Source organism: Embiotoca jacksoni, unplaced genomic scaffold (genome assembly GCF_022577435.1).
Source record: "Embiotoca jacksoni isolate LCO1_2020_lvr unplaced genomic scaffold, fEmbJac1.0.p SCAF_3, whole genome shotgun sequence".
NCBI classification, from domain to species: domain Eukaryota; kingdom Metazoa; phylum Chordata; class Actinopteri; family Embiotocidae; genus Embiotoca; species Embiotoca jacksoni.
In genome coordinates this window covers 13,391,407-13,408,245 of record NW_027185381.1, presented here as the reverse complement: position 1 = coordinate 13,408,245, position 16,839 = coordinate 13,391,407, and the positions used below count along the sequence as shown (strand labels likewise).

The window sequence follows — 16,839 nt, the reverse complement described above, 5'->3', positions numbered from 1 at the left end:
CTTGAGTAATAGAAAGAAATGTTATGTGAGGTCGCAGTGACCTTTGACTTTTGACCACCAAAATCTCATCAGTTAATTCTTGAGTCCAGGTAAACATTTGCGCCACATTTTTAAAAATTCCCTCAAGGTGTTCCTAAAATAACTCGTTCATGAGAATGGGATGGGCGGACAACCCAATGGTCACGGTTGCCACCAGCATGCAGGAATTTAAAAAAAAACTGCAACTGAGTGCAGAACTATTTAAAAGAGCTTCATATTTAGTGGATTTCACTCTGTTTTAAAATAACAAAAGACAAATTTTAGAAATTTGTTTCTACCTAGTTTATGACCAAACATTTGATTATTGTGGTGAAAATGGCTCTACCTGACTATTTGTCACAGCTTCTGTCTTTGCTGTAGGTATAATCTGGAAACCTTGTTTGCATTTAGGTTTTTTCTGCCACTATGAAGGGTGCTCCAATACTTTCAAAATGAACCTGAAATCTACACCCATTAGGATGCAACGACTGGAAACAATCCTCAATGGAACCAGGCCAGACCCATTCATTCACTAAGGGAACTTGGATCTGGTTATAGCAGGGTAAATTTGAAGTGATAATAGTTGGATTTTTGTACTGAGCCAGGCTATCTGCGCCACCCTGGGTCCTGTCTTTGTACTCACCTAAGATAGCCATATTGCATTATACGGTATACAGATAAATGATCTTCTCTTAACAGGCAAGAAAATAAATGCATATCCTAAAATGCCAAAATATTCCTTGAAGTAGTTTTCAAGCTAAACAAAACCCACATCCATGCATGTTTAACACTGCCAGCTGCTGAGTGTGTCTTCTTCACTAAGACCTTCAAAATGGCACGAGCTGTGTTGAGTGAACGCACACAGAGATGAAACCTCCCTGTGACAGTGACAGAAATGTTGATTTGTTTAGCCCTGCAGGTTATTTCATTAGACGTATCGGCAGAGCAAGAGCGTATATGATCATCGGACATGACAGTGATGGATTCTCCACATGTGCTACCTTAGCAAATCTTTACAGAAGATAAAAAAAAATGCAAGGATAAGACATGTATGACTGACACACAAAATATGTTATATGATAATGCCTGAATGCCATTTGCAGCAACATAACTGCAGAGTAATTCAGTGTATGTATGGTGACCTGTATGGTGATGTGGCCTTCAGAGAAAAGCAAACTCATACATTGCATTAAAAACAACAAACACGAGAGAATAAATTCAAAGAAATAATCTGCGTGTCTTCGTATGGCTCAATATGCAGAGAAAATGCACACACATGAAAGTGTGTTTATTAGGCTGTCTGTGCTTCTGTGTGTTACAGGGATGTGTTCAATATTTCTGAGTCACTGTATCCAATAACAGGCGTTCACATGTTCAGCTAATCTTCTGCATTGATAGCCACATGTAGTTCACTCACATGTGAAAGAAAATCAATCAAACTTCCACTTCCTCTAAGTAGCAGTTCATCTCAACAGGCAGAGGTTAAAGTCATGTTCATTTCCTTAACAGGCTGATTAATCAAGATAGACACATGTTACCGGCTACAGCTGTTTTCATATTCAGGCCCTTCTCTGAAACAATCCTGTTAAATGCTAAAGGGACACTTAATGGGCTCGAAAGCTTTTATTTTTTCTTTGATTAGACCACTACCCTCTATCATGTCTCTGAATGGCTCTGGACAAGTATAATACTTCATAAATTGTCACATTTCTCAAACCTCTCTGTTCTCAGTCACACAAGCCTGCGGCACAAGACTAATATGCGATAAAATTTTGATTATCCTGAAAATGTGGTGAGATTAAATGAATGAATGGCTTTTATTTGTTGTTAGAGTGATGGCTGCAAGCAAATTAAGTGCCACGGATCTCTTGGAAAAAAGAGACAGTGACAGATCTAATAGCCAGAGGCACGTGGCCTTAAGCTCACCTAATCTTCCAGCCTGTGGTCCCCGGGTGTTTTTTGTTGCTGCTGTGGGGGCTCTGGAAGCACAAAGTGACAGAAGTACCGCTGTGCTCAGACACACACACCCGCTGGAAGAGGTGATGACAGGTCGCAGATCTGTGGGCGAGAAGAAAAATAATGAGCTTATGATGACACACAGAAGACACACGCTTCCTGGGTCGCTCACACACGGACGCAAACTCATAAATTTCTTATGGGATCAAGAATCTCAACAGGAATGTAGTTCACAAAAGCTGCACTTGAAAGGCCAGTTTACTCTGCGCAGCCTCCATATCCGACCACACAGTTCTCATTCTATTTTCCAGTTTCCCTCCTACCTGGTATGCACTGACAAACGAAGCTGCCCACAGGAATAAAAGCCTACATTAACTCAAGAGGGGCTGATACAGTGAACTCTGTCCACACTTCAAACACTACAAGTGGCTTGTCCACAATGTGACAAGATCACGTTATCGGCTCTCATTAACGAAGCCTATGAGGGTTATTGCAATGATAATGCAGTCACAAAAAGAACATTGATGTATTTATCATCTCCCTCACTACACTGCTCTTAACATCCCTCCAGAAGGTCAGAGGGCAGGTTGGAGATTCTGCTGCCCTTCATTTGCTGTGAATCCTGAATTTAGATGTAAACACAAGCACGACAAAATAACATCTGTTTTGTACTCGGCTGAATAAATAATGCAACATTTATTTTGCATATAAACTGTTTCGAAGGCCCAGCTGGACAATGAGACAGTAGTCAAAGGAATTACACTCATTATATCTATTTAGAGATCTCTGTTTGGTAATCAGAATAGAATTTAAATTAGCAGAGGTACCATTATTCAGCTAGCTAACAAATGCATTAAACTACACTCCTACTATTAATACAACAACCACGGATTTATCAAGAGAATAAGATTAACTTTGGATTACCAGATATATTATTTTCATTTATCTATTTGCATGCATTGCGACCCACTTTAAACTAAAGCGAAGAAAATATTAGCTTTTTAGCTAAATGCTCAATTAACATTAGATACAAAATAAAAGCTCTAAGTGATGGGATTTTTTTTTTTCATACATATATATTTGTTTTTATTCATTTTGAAGTTTACTCATATGGGATGCAATTAAGCAATTAGCATAATGTAGGACCCTTCACAATCCTCATTCATCATCTGATGGTGTATTCACTGACCTCATTTGTAAACCATGACAAAATTGTGGTGCACACAAGAAGCCAAGTTTTTTTTTTTTCTTCTTTTTTGTAGTTTCTGGCAAAGGTGCCACAAACTGTAGGTGCTAATTTAGATTTGAAATCAAACCCTCCGTGCACGTTTAATGCCAAACGCTGCCCTGTTAGATCGTCACGATCTCCCTCCGGTGAGATATATGAGTGCAGAACAGCATGTGTCAGTAGAGGCTTAGTGACTTTTTAAAAATGTGAATGTCAAGAACAAGGAACTCCCTGATATTTTGTCATGCTTGAACACATCCTCGCCATTTCTTTTAGCGTAGATTTTAGCATTAAATTTTTTTTTTTTTTTTTTTTTTAAAAAGACAAACGAAATCCACTTTTAATAATGTTACACAAGGTCCTCTGTTCATTGTTGATTCTGCATACAGCATGTGTGTTCAAAGAGCGCTGCATACCACAGACAGACTGGATCAATATGACGCTCATCACTCGGGGCTTTCATGTGTGCCTCCCCATTGTATCTGCTGAAATCCCTGAAAACATGAAAACAGCTTCTGTTTTGACTTCAAACGTGTTCACTTCACACCAAACAAAATGTTCTTCAGAGACCTTATTCACCCTAAATGAATTTCTCTCCTGCTCGTCAACGCTTCGATTACTGAGAATATGAAACCCTCCCTGTCGGTGTGCTGCTGCATCTGATCCCACTGACAAACAGCTGAAATAGCAACATCTTTGGTGAAAATGATGGAGATACAAGTGTAAAGTAGAAGAGGCAGAGTATGGTGTATGGAGGATGTACTGTATGTAATTATAAATACTTCTGAATCTTGACATGGACACCCATGGTTAACATTGGACAGCTGTTTGCAGAATTATTGACATTGATGAGACAGAGTCACCTTTGTCCTCTGGACTGCCTATCAGCACAGACATCTGCATGATTAAAGCCATGTGTCTTCAGTCTGTGACTTATTAAAGTGCAATGCAATTAACCACCCTGTCCCCTGGCTGACCAGTTCCTGCACTCTACCATGAATGATGCTCAGCAGGCATGACTGACTAGCACAAGTTAGCTCACCTCCCATCTATGGACTCCAGGCTCATCCTAGTGCTCTATTTATCACAATGCTTGGTTTCGTCTCGCATGTGCTCATTTACATCTACATAATCGAAACTAGTCAACGGAAACACCACTTGGTATTGCAATCTTGTCTGAAGCAGCATGAGAGAATGTCTGATCAGCTGTGGGCTTCAGTGTGTAACGTGTCTTTGCACAATCAGCCTATTATCCCACCTCTAAATTCAAGGGCTCATATACAATTTTTATGAGATTTCTTCCAGCTACTCAATCTGTTTTGTAATCACTACTGAAGGATTCCCGCAGCAACCTAATTTGGAGTGATCTAAAGGTTACAGGTGTAACCACGCAGCACAGAGTGCCAATGAGATAAGCCCCAGTGCTGTCTCTTGTTGGGGGCTGTGAGTCATTAAGAGTCAGGCCTCATTAGAGAGGCCATGATGTGGTGCATCATAGACACGGGCTCCCCTGGTCGCAACCATATACCTGAGTGTTTCCTGTGTTAGAGGCCAGAAGAGGAGGACAGACACATGACAGGGGACGTGCTTGTTTTCTGACAAGTGAAGCAACAGCACAAAAACTAAACCCTGAATGGCTGCTGTTCACTAGTTTAAAATAAAAGTATATATACAAGCTCCATGATAGTGTGTTTATGTTTACAAGAGGCTACTGTATTAAAATATAATTTAAGGGGACTGGTACTTTATTTGAATGTTTGTATATTTAAAAACTCTATACTCCAGTACATTTATCTGAAAGTAATACGAGCTATTACATTTATTGTTAAAATTAGTTTTACTTTGACCGGCAACAAGATTGAATTTGTAGTTAATAATTTAATATATACGTCAATACTAATGATGAGATAATATGTGAATATGATAATAATTCCCTCTAAATAGGACCAATATATGAAGTACTTCATGTTTTAAGTATATTTTGATAATGAATATTCATGTTTGTATATGTTTGAATGAGTACTTCTACATTCTGGTATTTCTATTTTACTTTGCTGTCTTTTTTCTTAGTTTTTTCAGATTTATTGCTTTATTCTTCTCTATACACACTTCACTTCAAAGAGACCAAATACATGCACTGGCATGGCAAGTGCACTGAAGTCATAAAGCCTGAGAGGGTGTTTGTCGCTGCATTTATGGGAATTTCGGTAATGCTGACAGCATGAAGTGGAGCCAAGGCAGCAATGTCTTTCACCTGATCTCTCTCCAGGGTACTTTACTTTTATATTACATTTCAATGATTAGGAATGCCAGCTTGACATGATCCAGCTATGGATTAATTCCACAATCTCTCAATCTCAGACTGGACACTGCTTAGTTATGGTTATGATCATAAGCAGTTCAACCCGTCTGTGTGGAGGACATACAGAGTTCAGATTATTTTATACAGGAGAGGAAGATGACTCCAGCCTGCTTTAGCAGTGGGCTTTTTGATTCAAGCAGAGTGTAAGGATGGAAAGGAAAGACAAAAGACAGATGGGAATATTTTTATATTATTAGCGTGCAAAACATTCGTGTGTATGCAGTTTAAAATTTTACAGGAGAAAGCACTGGTTATCAGCCACTGCAGCACCTCTATGTACGTTGTGCCTCTGTGGAAATACTGTATTACAGAACAGAAAAGAAACAAAAATAGCTATTTTACTTCAAGTGTACTTTACCCAGAGTGTTGTGGGTGTAGAGTTGAAGTTATAAGTTTGACTGGTTGTACATTCACACAATCACTCATATTCAAATCAACCTGATTTGTCTTTAAATGAGTCTTGACTGCTTTTTCTAATTTTAGGTCAGACTTGTTTGTGTTTATAAATCCAGTGCACAAACAGATCATACAAAAATATATATTTATCTACAATAGAATGATGTATATTAGCCAAATTAATAATTAATTAATCGATCAACAGAAATTTCAAGGGGTACTCTGGCAAGTTAGTGTGAAGCTTCCATCAAGTTGGAAGACTTTAAATAGATAGATTTTATAAAAAAGAGTTTCAAAATTAAAACATTAGAGGTTGAGGAGGATTTCTTGATATAAAGTCCTTAGTATGGGTCAAAATTTAAAAATTATTTCTATTATATTATTACTACATATGCCACAATGACACACAATGGCATCTCTCATTAGACCTTTCTTGACTGGTTTATGCCCATATATTGAAAACTTGACATTTCCAGTTTGTAATGCAGGCCTTCACTTTAAAATGTGTGGTCTCTTAACCCCAATCTGATGTCAATGACAGACTGTCTCAGAGCTGACAAAGCTCTGACCTGTAGTACTAACCATGACCAGTCAACTGATGTTCTAGCGTCATTTAAATTTTGATCATTAATAACTTTTGTTAATTATATTATAAACTTTTGATCAGGAAAACCAGCAATCTGAAGACCAGATATTGAGGTTTATGAAATGGTAAAAGGCATTTTTAACTTTTTTAGAAATAAAACAATGAATTGGTTAATTGGCAAAATAATCAGCAGCTTGAATAATATAATGAAAATGAAACAAATAATGAAGATAAGTTACCGTGTCTTGTGTTGAGTCTTCAACTTTTCATATATGTTTCGGCATACAATCGTTGTTTATACTCACTCTACAAATAATTAATGGATTTAAAACAATCAGCTGAAAGGTCTGAAAATCCTCAGGGAGATTATAACTGGCAGGTCTTCAGGCGCTGCATTGGGCCATCAGGGAGCAGTCTCATGCAACTCCGATAGCAAAACAGCAACAACACAACTTTCATGATTGTGATTTCTACTTGGTTGTTGAGGCACCTGGGAAAATGCTGTGCGTCGTTTAACAGGAGCTTAATTCTGCCCACATGGTTTATTCATGTGACGACCGCTGATATCACGACTCTCATAAATCACGCAGTGCGGCATGCTGGACGTCCACGCGCTCGGGCAGGGCTCACTAATCTCAACACCATCTTTCATCTGAATAACCTTGCCTTACCGCAGGGCAGGCCAACACCAGACACAGCCCATTGAAGGGAAGCTCTCCTCACACTTTTATTTCTTTTCACTCAGGGCACAAAGACTTTTCTGCAGCCTGTCGGAGCAGACAAACGCTGTCCTGTGCACTCCCAGGCAGGATTCTGCCCACTCTCAACCACAGGCAATAATGAGAAATTACTTAACGGACATCAGAGAAACTAATTTAGTCTAACATTAGCTTTATGAATGTGGAATCAGACACACAGGGGAGGAGAGCAGCAGAGCCGGTCCAGCCATCTGCTCAGAAGTGGTTCAAAGAAAGAGCAGAAAATGTGAAACTAATGTGAGTAAACATGATCATCAAATATAGATAATAGAATAGATTACATAGCAACTTTGCCCTCGTTTTCTTGTGTTTTTTTCCTCCTAGTGTTGAATATTATTACTTTTTTGGTAATTAATCATATTTGAGTTCCTCACAAAACAATCACAGAATCTACATTCATAAACATGCCACCAAATACCAGCTTTAGGCCTGCATTTTCCTTAAGAAAACTAATTAGTGAAACAACATCCCTTAATGAAGCAAAATAACAATGCGCTTGATGCCTCATAGCTCTGCCTGCTGCTTAGAACAGTCACAGTGTTTCACCCCATGCTTTTAATAACAAACTCCAGGCATCACATTGACAGCCGAATGTGATACAGTGCCCTCTACATTACGTCTGTTCTCCCTCCACGGCCTGGCTATGGCCTCCTGCTGCCACCAGGAGGAGGCACCAGTCAGGCTCCTCCAGGCAACAGTAAGGCTCTCCTTCCCAACACAGACAATTAGCCACCCTGTGACTGATTGCAAGTAATGAGAGCTGCTGGAGAACAGTTGGACATCTTTGGACAAATTAATGTGTGAATATTAGCCTGTTGAACCGTCTGCTCTCTCCCACCAGGATCATTTTTAGTGGAGAACACCACTGAACCACTCTATTACTCAGGAGCTTGCTGGTCACGGAAGCACAACCACACTATTTTGTATACTTAGCAGCCAAGATGGTTATTACAGTATTTTAGTTCTGCAGCTTCAACAGAGCCGCGGCCAAACTCAGCAGAGGTGTGGCGTGGACAGAAAAACAAATGAAAAGAGGTAGAGGGCACTGAACAGGCAAGTCGAGTCTAGCTGAGCAGCTCGCCATGAAATGCTGAAACAACAGTGCGGCTGCCAGGGCAATTTTACACCCCAATAGTTTCACACCTCAGCCACCAACCCCTTCCAACTCTGAACCTTGTGTCTTCTTTGTGTCTTCATTTATTTTGTGTCAGTGTCCAAGATGTGAGAAGCCAAGCAGTGAGAAACTCGTCCCAAATGTCGCAGGGTAAGCGGTGTGTGAAGCAGACGGGGGGGAGCAAGGAAGAGAAAAGCCACTACGCGTGGATGCACTCCGCTTTCTGCGCAGACAATCCTCTGAGATCTAACAGGAGTTCACATTACACTTGGGAAAACACATTATTTTATACCCATGTGTGCATTCCGGTAGAAGTATTCAGATTCTTTACTTACATAAAAGTAATAATACATTATGTTAATTTTATCCACTACAGGTAAAGGTCCCAAATTCAATGTAAAAGTGCAGAAGTAGCCTATTATCAACAAAATGTATTCAAAGTATCAATATAAAAGTCAATAAAATATAACAGGCTCTGCAGCAAAATGACCCCAGTGACTGATGTGTTCAATGACATTAAATTGAATACTGATGCATCAAGCTGCATTTTACTGTTGCAGCACGTCGAGATGGAGCTAGGTTTAAGTACTTTAAAGAAAATCGGGTAGTTTTTCTCAACCAAGGGGTCGTGCACCCTCCAAACGATCACATGATAAATCTGAGGGGTCCTGAGATGATTAAAAAAAAAATTAAACAATGATGCGCGCATTTTTCTGTAATCTTTGATGTGTTGTGAAACACGGAATAATCTAAACACCTACTGAAATTAAAATCTTGTGAGAAGTTTAGAGGGGAAATGTCCCTTTAGTGGGACTGCTGACAACTGAAATAAGATAAGAATTAATACTAAAGGGGTTGGCTTCTCCAAAAGGGTGGAACCACTTATGACATTTAGTTTATAACAATGTTTTTTTCACTAAAATCATATTTGTGAAGCAACTAGTAAATATAAATGTCAGATGAATGTAAAATGAACAATATTTCCCTCTACAGTATAGCGACAATAAAGTAGTAGAAATAAAAAGTAAACTACCAGTTTGTCAAAATTATTCTTAAGTACAGAACTTGCATAAATACACTTAAATTATTTACCACCACCGATGTACTGTGGTCTGATATTCAGGTTGAGGCCGAACTTCACTGCTAATTCAGATATTAAAGAGGCTGTTCTCACAAGAAGAATCGGTGTGCATGTCGGTGGAATATATTTTCTAAAAATAACCAATTAAATAAAACATCAACTTAACTAAAAGCTACATCTCCTGCATCCCTCACTCTCTAGATCAGTGGTGGGCTCTCTCTGCTAGTGTAAGCACATTAACCTTTGGATCACTAGTCAATGACTGAAAGAGGAATGACTTACCATCATGATTATTAAATCTGAAAATATGCTCCTGCAGCATGTACGATGCAACCAGGTGATCTCAATTTGGTAAAATGAGAGCTCCATCAACGGGATTTGCATTAAAGATGTATGCCCAATTTTTTTCACCACAACCTTTTAAATGTCCTTGAATCCACTTGAGCAAAATACGCCTACTTGGACTGAATGCATTAAAAAAATGAACAAGAGAGGCCCTGTTCAGCCTGCCTGATGAGTACACGAAGAAGATTCCCATTTTCATTACTGACATAACAGACTTAAATGAAGTCAAAATGCAACAGAGAGTGAAAACCCAAAATACACGTGAAGCCAGTGAAAGTCAATACAATACAATACTTAGGATTCAGAATATAACTGATGGGCTTCAGAAACAAAGCAATGAAAGGTACCCATTTTATGAATATCACTGCCAATGCAATGTAGAAATAAAAATGTCATGCACTCAAACACCATTTTAAAATTTTACACACCCTTGTGCTGTATAGAAAAATACTTAAAAAAAATTGAAAACAACAAAAATTATTATTGCAGTAAATTTAGCTACATCTCCTTTACCCCCTCACACCTCCATCTTTCAGCCTCTGTTCCATTGTTCTCTCTACTATGATACAGCCGTGGCAAGCAGGTCTGCCTGGTGCCGGCACCGGGGGTGCCAAGTGTTTGTGCCCTGACTTTCTGCTCTCTGGACAGGTCTGAGTGCGAAAGCATCGCCTGCGAGGGGCCAAAGGAGATGGGACACTCGGCTGGCTGGTGTATTATTCATGACTCACCCCTGTTGAGTGGGCTGTTATTCAGCATCCAAATCCCAGATGTGGTTCAATCTGTGCTCCATTCAGTGTCCTGACTGCTGGCCATTGATCACAAGCAAGGTACCCGGGTGCTGAATAAGCGCAGGGGCTTTATGTTATAGGGCTCAAAGCGCCTCACTGATAGCACAAAGATCCATCACCAGACATTGGAAATGGTCCAGAGTTTTCTCGCTAGAACTGATCACAAGAGCTGAGAGGAGATGCATCTACAACATTTGTTAAACCGGCACAGCATGTGGTTGAAATGTGACAGCAATATGTTATATGTCTGGTATCGATGCAATGTAGGGAGGGAGCAGAATGTATGTATTTCTGTTGTTGAATCCAATTTTACTTGTATTTATACACCCAGAAATACACACTGAGGCACACACACCCCCAGCAACAGGCAGAGAAAAAATACTATGATGAGGTCCCTCTGTGAAAGGTGCCAGAGGCAAGGTATCACACTCTAATAGGCATCATACTGGACAGTTGAGCACGGTGAATCATTTGTCTACTTTAATCATCAATCACACATGGGCAGCCAAATGTGGCACGACCACAACTCTTCCCTGTCTGCATTTGTCAGGACAGTGATCATCCATCATTGATCATTTTGCAGAATTACTGTATGATGTGAAATGTGAACAGTAATTACCATATCAGTTAGCTTACTGAGTTATACAGTACTTCAATAATGTGATCTATGTACAACTTATGGCCTAAAGAGTTCAAGTACAGGTCGTATTTTTGAAGATAGTGTTTCCCAAACCAGTTTGATCATTCAAAACTCACATGTTGGATCTTTCTTTTGTCAGCACATCAGATTTCCAACTAAAATCTGTTTTATTTCACTAAGAAAAATAAAATCTGACAAGGACCCAGACTTCACCACACAAAATGTGGGGAAATATTTAACCTCTGTTTAACAGGAATTGATACTGTTCGGGTTTTCTATAAAAAAATTTTTTAAAAAAATGGCCTCGTTCTTTGATCAGTGTTGAATCACATTTTTTTTAAAGTCATTTTCTCAACATTTTTAAACACTCTTTGTGCCTCTACCTTTTTGATGCTGTCAAATTACCATTACATTTTTTTTATTATTTTTTTTTTGCATGTTTCTGACAGGAATATATTTCCATTCTCTTCCTCTGCTCAACAAACTCAGGTGTAAGAGGTTGGCTATAGTTTCTCACTGAATATCTGCGGTTTCTTTACAGTTGAAATAAGTGATTAAATCATCTTTGTAGTCCACAGTAATAAGTATTATCTGCAAATGTAAAGGAGTGGGTAAATGATGTGTAAAAAGCATATGCCTGAGATGGAGGGAGGATTTTTGCTGTCGAAGGCATAATGATGAATAATAGCCTCATCAACAAAGCACAACACATCTCAACATGCTGAGATGTTATCACTGCTCATTTCCTCAGCTCCTGTATCCTGTATCTCTGATGGAAAATGTGTCGTGTGGTCGCCTTGCACTGTAACTGACAGCCTAGTCGTGTCAAAATGTTTGGGATTTCTGGTAGGGGTCTTTTCACAAGACAAGGGAAGAAAAAAAGTGGCAGATGTAAGCAGATGCATCAGCAGTATTTGCAAAAAGTCACCAAATTCCCACAAGGGACATGCTTGTCATTAAAACAAACAAGAAAAGAACTGATGAGTGCATTAATCAGAGCTCGTCCAAGCATCGGTGGTGAGCTGTAGTCCATGGCGTTCCTCCCCAGGACTGCACCTGGGGGGGGGGGGGGGGGGCTACGCCGCTCCACGCAGGAGCTCCTGTATCTGAAATCTGCCTGAGCTCATCGTTTCTGTTTCCTTGCTAAGAGGCTGTGGCTGGATATCAAGCTCAGGCAATCTATTTCCCTGCAGAGGGTTGGCTGACCGGCATCAATGCCGTGCATTGTCGAATTATTAATTCAATGTATGCAAGCATAATCAGATGCAGACGTGGTCAGACCTTTGGGACAGCTAACATAGCATTGAAGCTGAATCTAAATTGCAGATGTCTTCTTATTTTTCAATGCCAGCGAGCAGTGCTGTTTTAGGAGCAAAATCTCGTGGCCTTTCAAATTCAGCATCACTTTGCACTTATTTAACTTTGTTGTGATGCAAAACATGCATGACTTTTCAGTATGACCCACACTTTACAAGAAAAGACAAGCATCATTAATAAAAAATCATCTGTAACCAACATGTGTCTGCTTTTACAGTCAAACACTAGAGTATAGGCTCCAGCAAAATTATGTTTACACAGAAGAAAGATAAGATGTGGGCGTATGCTGTGGTATATTGTTTCCATTCCCTTGCTACAGTGCAAAATGTAAATGCCGCAGCTTTCAAAAGTAAAGAAAAGTCCAGGTCATGCCTCCGTATATTTCATTAACTTTTGTTAATGTAGTTGCTATGGCTCTGGGCTATTTGCTCAATGCTCAATGCACTTTTGCTGAAATAATAAGATCTATCAGTCATCGCAAAGCAAAAAACAGCTTAATTTGCAGAATAAAGGTCATTCGAACCGTTACTTTTTGAGGGACTCTGACAGAGAACAGTGTTCACCACAGCAAACTCAAAAAGAAACTCTGCCCTGAAACATTACAGCACACTGAGGTGTTCACATGCCGATTTGAAAATCAGTGTCAAGTTTATAACGCTGAGCTGACTTTTATATAATTTGCTCTTGTGAACTGGACCCAACCCACTCATTATCCCCCAGCACAGTGGCTCTGCAAATCCTTATACATTGCTGGAGACATTTTGCACTGCCAACATCATTGTGGCCCACGGGGAAAATCTTTTCTAAACATATGTGCTGACGAGTGTTTCCAAATCCTTTAACTGACGTGTGATTAAAAGATTGAGCCTGCGTGGGTCCAAACCAGCAGCTGATCTGGTGTGAATTGCATTTGGTGAAAAATTTAAGAATTAATGTGCATCTAAATCAAACAGAAACAAAAAGTAAATTGTATGAATCTCGCATATTCTTCCGTCATGTCTAATTCACATTGTAAATGGCAGCATTTAATCAGATTGCTACCATGGAAAGCAATTTTTCCCTGTTTTCCAATAGACTGTGTCCTTGTGAAGTGAGAAACCTGTCAGCCTTCCACAGCTATACTCCTCCATTAATCAACACTAATTAAACATATTGATTGAGCCAAACATCGGGATTTCCAGTTGAAAGGGTTTACTAGACTGTAAAGTGTACACAACAAAAACCTCCACCAAATGCACAAGCCACTTATGCACCCTCGAAGGATCCGCTGCTTAGGAGGAGCTCGGAAAATAAGACAAAGAGGTGTCTGCTGCCTCCTCATTAAATAACATCAGAATTTACGGTGTCTCTGTGGCAAACGTCGTCCTTGGCTCTACTGAGAGCTGAAGCCACTGAAGCTGAACTGAGTATCAATTTGTTTTCTGGCAGCATGACCTCTCAACGGTGGGAAAAGTTGCTTGAAATCACAGCTTAAGCCAACCCCTAACCCTGGTGGACCACCAGATGGTCCTCAACAACAACCTACAGATCACTTGTAATAATGAAAAGCCGCTTCATGTGGGGAGAAAAATGGCCTTCAAGCTCACTGAATATGTTACAGTACATTCAACTGCATGCTATGCCCCTGCAGACTGAATTAATTACATGTTTGTAGTTTCAAAAAAGCTCACCCCTATCTGCACATGCAATCTAATATAAATCAATTACTGTTACAGATATATTTACTTTTATAGATATTTGTTATTTTTGTTCAGAATTTTTCCACACCACTAAAAGACATACATGTCTTTATTATTGGGAATAAATTACTTCCACCCCCCAAATCACATTAATCAGATGATGTTCTCCAAAGAAAACAATGCATTTCCAAATTTGGTGAGTTGATTTGTCAGGTGATTTGAATTTTTTTTTTAAATTCTCCTACTTTCTAAAGTAAATGAATAACTTAAAAATCCAGTTTTAAACTAAATATTGTCACGTAATTGAAAACAAGGCAATTTTTCTGTGCATGTGGTAAACATGAAATTCTGGAGAATTTTCACAGAACAATGACGAATTATAAAAAAGGAACATGGGGATTTTGTCAACTTCTTATGAGTTATAACAACATGGAAATCATAAATGAAAATAAGAGGAATAGAAGTTCACTACTTCTGTTGCTCTGAAGGGTCATAATGATCCAAAATTACAGATGACTTTGTTTGTTGCTTCAATGGATAAAAAATTGTTTTGACAAATAAACTCATCTCATCTAACTTCTGCACACAAGGGGAAACAGATTTATAAATTGAACATGAGTTTGGATGAATTATTTATTTGCGAGTGTGGATATGTTTGTGTAGTTGTAGTATCTGGAGTAAATAAATATATAACAAATACACTAGATATTAAAACAATGAAGTGGTTAAAGACTGTAAATGTGCAGCCACTCAGAAATTAAGACTTACATAAATCAAATCAAAAAGGTAACAAAGACAATCCTACTTTCTGAAAACATGATACGAGTTTACTCCAACTGTCAGTCTCAGGGTAAAAACAAAACCTGCATTGCTGTAGTGCCATGGTGCATTTATGATAAATGACTTTATGACAAATTGCTATAATGCAGAGAACCCATGCGGCGCCTGTGCAGCTCCAACAGGGCAAAACAACAGCAGCTACTGTAGGGCTTCAGATGTTTCTAGGGAGAAAGAGTGTGTGTGTGTGTGTGTGTGTGTGTGTGTGTGTGTTTCCGTGTGTGTGCTGGTGAGTCAATAAAAATCCTGGATTTCACAAAAAACGGGCTTCTTGGTCTGTTTATTCTTCCACAAAGGAAATCAACAGCAGTAATGATTTCATGATTAAACCATGGTGCAGATCTGCTCATTGACTAATAGACTAATGCAAGTTTAATCAGCTGCTTTTTGCTTGCACTCTGTTGTCATCTAGTGGCTGAAAAATGACACAGCACACTGCATGTGATCATTATTCTACACAATCAAAATGTTCATCACGCACTGCTGATGCTTGACTTTGGAGAACAAAACATGATCCTAAATCTTAAAAATATTAAACAATCGTATACTGACATTTGAATTCACACAGGCCCCACTTAAACCGTTAAAATATGTAACATTTAACAGGAGCCAAAGATGATGATCAGTCACAGCATCCAAACTTATCAGAAACAAAAGCATTACCAGAAATAATCACAAGGTACTGAAGCAGTTCAAATAAGTGCATCCTGTAACACACTTCATTAGCATTCACTGCATTCCAACAAGCTTTTAAAATCACTGTATCTCCAAAATAAGAACATACAGGCTAAAAGAGCCATATAAAAACAACAGGCTACATGCCTGCAGTATATAGTATGAAACTCCGGGATGAAACAGCCCTTTTCCTTGATACAGCGCGCACATTTTTTCCACGGGTTAGACTCGCCAATAGCCTAATTAAATAGAAAGCACAATTTGTCACATCAACCAGCAGCAGCAGCTCTCTTCAAACGCCCAAAGACTGCGCCGCAAGTTACTGCGGGCCGCTCCAACAACACACAAAAATGTATACCAAGAGCTATTTATCTGTTTTAACAAATATCTGCAAAGCTGGTTATCACTGCAGATCCCGCTGCCGGTGACAAAACGCCCGCTGCAGCGTCATTAGCCTCCTCTCTGCCGGTTAAATCAATTACCGAGAAAATGCATTTGAACTCACCCGTCGGGAAACCTTTAAACTTATCGCCCTTAAGATAAAGAGGGATCAGCGGGTCCACTGTGCAACACGGTCTTCCATCTTTAATAAGTGTGAAAGTCAAAAAGCAGGTAAGGTCGGAGCAGGTAGTTTCAGGAGTTTAAACCGGGATTCTTTTTTATCACACTCAGCTGCGAGCAGAGTCAGGTGAGAAGAACCGCCGCCACCGCTGTTTCCTCCCTCTTCTTCTCTCTCCTCTCCACCGGGTGAAGCGCGGCCCACTTTAAACTCTGGTGACGTCATGGGAGCTGATGCTGATGCTGCCACCCACCCACTCCCCATCACCCAGCCCTACACCTCTACACCTCTACACACACACACAGACAGACAGACAGACAGACACACGCACACACACACACACACACACACACACACACTGGCTTCTCCTTAAACAGAAGCTAATCCTCAAATATTCTTATGGCAACTTGTGAGAAATCTCTCAACTTGAAAAGATGCCCTTAGCATATAGGACACAGGATAGCTCCAAGAAATACTTAGAAGTTGTCACTTTTCTAATT

General features: G+C 39.5%; 1 protein-coding gene across 8 annotated transcripts in view; it reads right to left on the bottom strand.

Annotated features, from left to right (window-relative positions):
- Positions 1 to 16,502, bottom strand: part of megf11 (multiple EGF-like-domains 11) — a 70,281-nt gene extending 53,779 nt beyond the window's left edge. For all 8 annotated transcript variants that reach the window (XM_069162174.1, XM_069162180.1, XM_069162175.1 and 5 more), the window contains exons 1-2: positions 16,286 to 16,502; positions 1,945 to 2,076 (exon numbers count right to left, since the gene is read on the bottom strand). The gene's annotated coding sequence lies outside the window, so the exon portion shown is untranslated. The remainder of the gene's footprint in view (positions 1 to 1,944; positions 2,077 to 16,285) is intronic.
- Positions 16,503 to 16,839: the final 337 nt, after the last annotated feature.